Below are 6,724 nucleotides of genomic sequence, written 5' to 3'. Positions count from 1 at the left end.
AACAATCTTATCCTCCTACTGTTTACTCATGCATTGTCTATTAAGTACAGCTAGTTTTTAGGCCTAAACAGCTCCCAGGATGCAGCAGTAGCCGTAAATAAAAGAAACAGTCTCCAAAGTAAGTTTGTGGATGCTTTAGGAGGTTGCAAAATGATACTTAATAGAGCAGAAACAAAATAATAGAATTACCTTTTATTCATTATTTAAAAATAAAAACAAAGTAAACTTTACTGACCGTTAACATTGGCTTGATACTGATTTTGAATCACGTGACCTCCTGGAAAAAGAGTGAAGGGATTAGGTTTAGTATAATGTATTGCAATTTGTGAGGGATTGGTTAAGTGAATTCACAGATTATATAATTCTAACAAAGCTAATCTGCACAAAATTACTACCTTGAAGAGATTACTGCAAAAAAATAGGCTAAAGGTAACACTAATAAAGAAAACACAAAGAAATATCAACAAAGGAATTTTTATATAACATTTGTATTATCGGCCATTACATCTGACAAATAATGATACCAAATTTTGACTATGGCCAAGGATGTACTTTCTCCTTTGGGATCTGAATGTCTTTGTGAGGAATCACTTTCATAAAGGTAGAAAAATATATTTAAACCATGTATCAAAATAAACTCAAATTAAATGAAGGTTATATATGACAAGTCCATAGCTAACATCATACACAACAGTGAAAAGTGGAAAACCTTTCCTCTAAGATTTGAAACAAGATAAGGACGTCCACTTGTGGCACTTTTATTAAACATAGTACTGGAAGTCCCAACTAGAGACATTAGACAAGATAAATAAATAAAGGTATCCAATTGTAAAGGAAAAAGTTCAATTGTTTCTGTTAAAGATAACATAATTTATAACCTAAAAAACCCTAGAAAACCCTAAAGATACCATCAAAAACTGTTAGATCTAATAAATAAATTCAGTAAAGTTGCAGAGAGAGGTTGATCACTACCTGCAGAGTCTGTCCTGCAAACCCTTACTCAATGACAGATGAAAGAAGGCATTCACACCAGAATACAGTGAATCTGAGTGGGCTAGGGATGGTTGTCAGCTGCTTTAAGAGGGTGATTGCAGCTAACTGACTACAACTCCCTGTACCTCCTCACATTTATTCAGTATACATTTAATAACAGAGGTTCTAAACGAATAGTAAAAGCTTTTGGTTCCAGGCCCAGAGTAAACAGCTAGAGTAGAGACAAAGGAATGTGGGGTAAACAGACTTAACTGGACAAGATTTATTATGCTAATCTTACCCTATGACTTAAAATTCTAACATAATGAACTCCCTACCTTCAGCCCATTCCATTAAAACCTTTCAGCCTTCCAAAAGGTTTGAGACTATAATCTTTTAACTTTCCCTAATATTTCCCTAATATTTTGTCAGCCACCCCGAGTGAATCCCAACATTGCAGGATACAAAATCAACATATAAAAATCAGTAGCATCTGTATACACCATTAGTGAACAATCTTAAAAAGAAATAAAGCAATATCATTTATAACAGCTTAAAAAAACCTAGAAATAAATTTAACTAAAGAAATGAAATATCTCTACAATGAAAACTATAAAACATGGATGAAAGGAATTTAAGAATACACACACACACAAAAATGGAAAGACAGCCCATACTCATAGATTGGAAGAATTATTATAATACGATTAAAATGTTCATACTGTCCATAGGGATCCAATTTAATGCAATCTCTACCAAAATACCAATGTTATTTTTTTCACAGCAATAAAAAAATATATAAAATTTGTATAGAACCACAAAATACTTCAAATAACCCATGCAATCTTGAGCAAAATTTACAAAGCTGGGGCATCACACTACCTGTCTCCAAAATATACTATAAAGTGATAGTCATCAAAACCACATGGTACTGCCATAGAAACAGACACAGAGACAAATGGAAGGGAATTGAGAGCCTAAATCCACACATTTATAGTCAATTGAATTTTGACAAAGATGCCAAGAACACAAAACGAAAAAAGAACAGTTTCTTCAATATGGTGTTGAGAAAATTGGGTATCCACATGCAGAAAAATGAAATTAGACCTTCATCTCATACTGTAAACCAAAATCAAATCAAAATTTATTAAAGACTTAAATGCAAGACCTAAAGCTATAAAACTACTAGAGGAAAACATAGGGAAAAAGCTCCAAGGCATTGGTATGGGCAATGATTTTTTTGGTATGACTCCAAAACACAAAACATACAGGAAAGAAAAAAAAAGACAAATGGGGAATTACATCATACTAAAAAGCTGCTACAAAAGGAAGCAATCAATAAAGTGAAGAGACAACCTGCTGAATGGAAAAATATTTGCAAACCATATATTCAATAAGGGGTTAATGCCTAAAATTTATTTAAAAACTCCAACACCTTAATGGAAAGATGTAATGGACCTGAAGAAACATTTTTCGAAAGAAGGCATACATGTGGCCAACAGGCATATGAAAAAATATTCAACATCACTAATCATCAGGAAAATGCAAATCAAAGCCACAATGAAATATCACCTCAGACCTGTCAGAACAGCTATAAATCAAAAAGGCAAAAGATAACAATGATAATGAGGGTGTGGAGAAAAGGGAGCCCCTTGTACAATGTTGATGGGAATGCAAATTGGTATTGCCATGATGAAAAGAGTATGTACTTCCTCAAAAACTAAAAATAGAATTATCATATGATCCAGCAATCCCACTTATGGGTATACATCCAAAGAAAACGTATACATACAAAATTGAATGTTATTTAGCCTTTAAAACTAAAGAGATCCTGTCTTTTCAGACTACATGGATAAACCTTATGTTACATGAAACAAACCAGGCGCAAAAGAAAGAAAAATCATATGATCTCATTCTTATGTTATAATCTAGAACAATCAAACTCATAGAGGCAGAGAGTAGAATGGCAGTTACCAGAGGCTAGGGATTTGGGAAGATGTTGGTCAAAGGATATTTCAAGTAGAAAAAAAGGAACAAATTAAACAGAACTATTGGACAGCCTGGTGACTATAGTTAATAGCAATGCATTGTAAACTCAAAATATGCTACAAAAGTAGATTTCAAGTCTTGTTACTACAAAAAGTGAAGTAATGTATATGTTAAATTGATTTAGTCATTCCACAATGTATAAATATATCAAAGCATCAAATTGTACATCATAAATATATACAATTTTTATTTGTAAATTTAAAATTTAATGGTAAAATAAATAAGTAAACTGCTATTAATCATTATATAACAAAGTGTTGACCTTGATTTTAAAATATAATGAAGCATATTTAATGACATATTTCACCAAAATAGTACACATAAACACAAATACTAGAAAGTAAGGACTTCGTGTCAATGTAAAATTAAAACATAATTTAATTTGTCTTTCTCCTTGTTAACTTATGCTTTTGTGTAGGCTTTAAACATACATATAATTTTGGGAAAGAAGTAAATGTATATAATTTATAATTAATAGATAAACATATATGGTCAAGAGTTCACTGAAAAGGTGCATTATTTTAAAAATACAGAAAACTCTGGTTTAATTCAACATCTCTGATACATAGTCTTCAAAATGTTTACCAAATGTTATACAGGTGACTTGATTATTTCAGAGGAAAAAATCAATAAAACAAATTTATTTACATAAATTTATCAAATATTAGATGCAAGATTGTTTATTAATTCCAAGAGAATTTTTTTTTACTTACTTTCTTGCCAACTACTGTATCCTTAAAGTATGCATATATATGAGGAGTGTCCTGCTGATTATTAGTCATAGCTAACATCTAGTTAACAGGCTGTAGTTCATGTAAATGAACATGTATTCACATCTCTTGTGTCTTTATTACTTACATTTTTTATTGTTGAATTTTATTGTTTCTACTGCAGTTCATCATTACTGTTGCTAATGTCAAATTGCTAAATTATGGTTTGGAGTTGACTTTTGAAAGCATAACAGTACTAAAGATATTAACCTAAATATTACAGTTTAGATAATATCATAAACATACAAGATGAATATGAGTATACAGAATAGGCTGGGACAATTGCATCTTCAGCTGTGGTTATTTGTATAAACCTCAATAGTGAAGTTTATTGGACCTGTGATCCATTCACTTCTGCTCCCCATGGCAGTTTCAATAAAATATTTTAAAGGCTTCTGATTCATTTTCAAATAAATCACATGGTCTCTTTTGTAAACCAGTTTTGTTTTTCCAGAGCAATTACAATATGATGTTACTGAAGGGATAAAAAAATATGTTACTAAAGAAGGAGAAGAGACAAAACTACAGGAGCATTATTCATATTGCACATCTTCTAGTTAAAATAGAGAAAGTTTATTGCTCATAACAAGTCTCTGAAGTTAATAAAAAATACTGTGCTAAAAAGAAAACATAGCCTACATTATTGACAACATTCCTTTTATCAAATAAACTTAGTGGATGCCACCTAGCATCAGTGGCACAAAATGTGGAGTTACAAACATATATGTACATTATCTTGCATTTGGATAAAACCACTGATGTATTTTATAAATCAGTTCTTGTAATATGGTAAGTTAAAAAAAATCCATTACAATTAAAAGATTTTTAAATTTAATTTAAACGATTAAAAAATAGATAATTACATAAGAGGAAAAAGTGATTTCTTATCACATTTAACACTAAGATTTCATACTGAAGGACAAAAGACCTTTTTAAGAAAATTAACTACAATTTTCTTTGAGGGATGACATAGTCTAGAAAGGATGTGTTGGGGTTAGCACTTAAATATCATAAGCTATGCAGCAAAAAAGGGTGTAACTAAGCTTTTGCAGCAAAAAAAAAAAAAAAAATCAGTTAAATATCCTGCTGTGTTTATTTTTAAAATGTGGGCCAGGCGTGGTGGCTCACAGCTGTAATCCCAGCATTTTGGGAGGCTGAGGCAGGTGGATCATGAGGTCAAGAGATCGAGACCATCCTGGCCAACATGGTGAAATCGCATCTCTACTAAAGATACAAAAATTGGCTGGGCATGGTGGCGCATGCCTGTAGTCATAGCTATTCAGGAGGCTGAGGCAGGAGAATCGCTTGAACACAGGAAGGCGAGGTTGCAGTGAGCCAAGATTGCACCACTGCACTCCAGCCTGGCTACAGAGCAAGACTCCATCTAAAAAAAAAAAAAAGGTGGTTGTTGATTCAATGTTGCAGAAAATAGCAATCATTTTGAATATAACTAGGTTAAAGTTCTTTAGTTACAAATAACCAAACGCATTTCTCACTTAGATAAAAGTTAACTCATTAAAATGGTAACAAAAGCTTACAGAATTGATGGCAGTCTACAGAAAGACGCCTGGGAATGGGATGGAATGAAATCAGCTCCCAAGGCTAAGAATCAGAAGTCCAGCAACTGTGGCAAATCAGGACCAGGCTGGTGAAAGTCTGCCACTCAGGTGAGACAGAAGGTCAGCTATTTAACTCTCTTTCTTCCTCTACACAAGATTAAAATATTTCACTTTGAATAGTAGAAGATAGGGACCTGATAAGAGTCCCCCCAGATTGTATTTCATTCATCAAACTAAAGTACCATAAAGGAGCTAGGTAGACAAAATGTACCCAATGTCCAAAACAGGTAGACTCTTGAGAATTTTATTTTCAGCATATTATGTAAAGAAATGGTCAGCAAGGACAGGAGACTACACTACCACACGTTAAAGACAAGATACCAGGATTTCTTAAGAAAAACAAACTGTGACAAATGGTTTATCTCTAAGAGTTTAACTTTTATAATATTGGATAATTTTCTTCACGCCAAGAAACAGAAACTGACAACATGTTTTATATGTTATGAAATGTTCTATTATCATGTGTAAATTCTGATACAGAACAGAGTTAAATGAAACTGCAAAGTAAATTTAGAGGCCCATCAACCTCACCTCCCAAAATAAAACATTTACTAGATTTCCAGACTTCTGAGTATGGTCTGCTTATAACCATATCTGATGGAATACTGAATGTTGTCTTCAGTAGGAAAAAAAAAATCTATAAAATCACTAGATAAATATATATTTGATCTGAATATCTAGAACTTTTGACATATTCCCAAATTCCTGCAAATTAGAGTTTTTAAAGAAATAAAGAGGAGGAAAAAAAAGATGTGCATCCTAACCAGCAGCTCAAAATATTCATCGCTGAACCAGATATTGTTATTCTAGGAAAAGGTAAAAGCAATGTGATCTCACTGGGATAAGAAAACTATAAATTTAGGAAGTCTATGCTTTATATTTAATTGGTTTAATTTTTAATTTTTAAATTTTAATTTTAAAATGTCAACTGTAATGAAATGTTTTTAACTGCCCCAAAATTGGTGGGCTCTACTTTCTCATGTTGAATGGTCCTTAAGTCAATGGAGATGCCAGAACTTGAGAAATTACCCTCCAGCAGCAGCCTGGACTCTACCTATAAATCTTGCGCATATTAATCTTTGCCCGGAGCTCAAATCTGGAGACACAATGAACAGCATTCAACATGGATCATAAACATGAACACATTTAATAACAGTTATAGGAAGCTTAATCTTAGAAGACAGTCATGCCACACTCTCTTTTTGGAAATATGTACTAGAAACTAAGATGATAAGTTGAGTAATTTGACAGATAATAGAGTGTATGTTTAAGTATAAATTATCATGATTATTTGTCAATTATAATGAGAAGTAG

At 32.3% G+C, this 6,724-nt stretch overlaps 1 long non-coding RNA gene across 1 annotated transcript in view; it reads right to left on the bottom strand.

The window, feature by feature from the left end:
* Window positions 1-245: 245 nt before the first annotated feature.
* Window positions 246-6,724, bottom strand: part of LOC105718326 (uncharacterized) — a 159,538-nt gene continuing 153,059 nt past the window's right edge. Inside the window, exon 3 of the long non-coding RNA XR_001107735.2 lies at window positions 246-277. This is a non-coding gene — a long non-coding RNA (uncharacterized LOC105718326). The remainder of the gene's footprint in view (window positions 278-6,724) is intronic.

Source organism: Aotus nancymaae, unplaced genomic scaffold (genome assembly GCF_030222135.1).
Source record: "Aotus nancymaae isolate 86718 unplaced genomic scaffold, 86718_ANA_hifiasm-v0.15.2.pri h1tg000033l, whole genome shotgun sequence".
NCBI lineage: Eukaryota > Metazoa > Chordata > Mammalia > Primates > Aotidae > Aotus > Aotus nancymaae.
Note: the sequence above shows the minus strand (reverse complement) of the source record. Positions and strands in the feature narration are given on the sequence as shown.